Genomic DNA, 1,806 nt, shown 5'->3' with positions numbered 1-1,806 from the left:
TTTTTTTGGATTTTCGAGACAGGGTTTCTCCGTAGCTTTTTGGTTCCTGTCCTGGAACTAGCTCTTGTAGACCAGGCTGGCCTCGAACTCACAGATATGGTAATCTTTAAATCACCGTGCGATCACATTTCAGTAGCTTCACTGTTCAAAGGAACGAGAATACAAAAATGAAAAGTGTAGATAGTCATATGAAAGAAAATACATTTATTGACCAAAATTTTGTCTATAAAAGATTTCTCAAAAGTTTCACGGTGTTGCCTTAAACACTTAAACACTTGAGAGGACAATTATTTTTCTTCATCGTGTAAAATTTGCAACAGGAAAGTTTGTGGTCCAAACTTTTTTGTTGTTGTCTATCTGTGTATCATGTGCCCTCCTGTGGCCTGTCTCTAGTCCCAAGAAGAGCTGTCTAGAGGCCCTTACTCCACAGGGCTTGTCCTAAACCATTTCCCATGGTGCCCAGCATCAGGTCCCTGGTGGTTGGCCGTGATTCCCCCTTATGTCTGCAGCACTTGTCACCTGAGTTCAACCTCAGTCTCTGCACAGGAAGGAACATGCCAGACCCATGCCCTGCAGTGGGGAACGTTTCTGACTGATCCTTCAGAGATCCCAGAGATGGGCCAGGAAGTGAACTCATCCCTGATGGGGAAGCCCCTGTCCCACATCCTGCTTGCCTCTTGTCCCCAAGTCATGCTGGTCTGGCAATAAGGCACTGTCTGGACAGTAGGAGATAGGAGGGAGGAGGCCATGTTGATTTCCTGATACCCTCTTTTCAGGTTGATGTGGGGGTACTGGTTCGGCTACTACCAGTAGCCCTCTCATGGGAGAGCCTTGTCTTCTCCTTCCTCTTGGCTGGTGCCTGGGTTGGGAGTGTTAACTACCCCCTTGCTGTTTCTGAGTCAGAAGTCTCCTATCACTTCTTGTGAATTCCTATGACTCAATTCCCTGCCAATTGCTCCTTTGAATGTTATTACAACTTTGCTGTACACACACACACACACACACACACACACACACACACACACACACACGGAGGCCAATGGGCAACCTCAAGAGTCATCCTCAGAAACACCATCTACTTCCCTTAAGGGAAGCTCTCTTATTGGTCTGGAGCTTACCAATAAAGCTGGGAAGGCGGCCAATGAGTCCCAAGGGTCCCTGGTGTCTGCCTCCCTGGTGCTGAGCCAGCTCTGGGATCTCAAGGGCATGCCCCTATGTACAACACTTTCCTGTGGAGTCTTGAGGCAGAAAGCACATCCTCACACTTGCAAGGCGGGCTCCTTTGCCGAGTGCACCATCTCTGCAGCCCCAAGTGCTGATTCTCCTAACGTGGCTTTTAGTTTCGAGATTCAGACCCCCTCTTATTCCCTTATGTTCTCCTTCACGGGGGCCCACACTGAACACAGAAACAAGAAAAACGTCCTGCCTGGGGCAGCCATGAATACAGCCATGGGCTAGCATCCATTATAGAGAGGAAATACATACAGAAGTTAAGAATAAATACTTTAAAATGGTTACAGCATTTTCACATTGCCAACATAAAACTGCAGGAAGAGCGGAACGGTCTCGGAAAGTACACAGGTCTTAAGCAGAAATGCTTTCTCTCCTTTAGTTTTTTTTAACTTATTTATTTGGTGCCTGAACCCAGTGCCTTGGAAATGCCAGGCAAGTATGTTACTTCCTTTTGGCAAGCAGATTTGAAATGTCCCAAACGCAATGTCCCAGGGAATGGCACATAAACAAGAAGAAAGGCCGCCTTGAGTCCAAACGCACAGCGGTTCTGAATGGCCTTGAACAAGACAGAAA

This window comes from Microtus ochrogaster, chromosome 21 (assembly GCF_000317375.1).
Source record: "Microtus ochrogaster isolate Prairie Vole_2 chromosome 21, MicOch1.0, whole genome shotgun sequence".
NCBI classification, from domain to species: Eukaryota; Metazoa; Chordata; class Mammalia; order Rodentia; family Cricetidae; genus Microtus; species Microtus ochrogaster.
The sequence above is the reverse complement of the archived record's forward strand: the minus strand, read 5'-3'. Positions refer to the sequence as shown.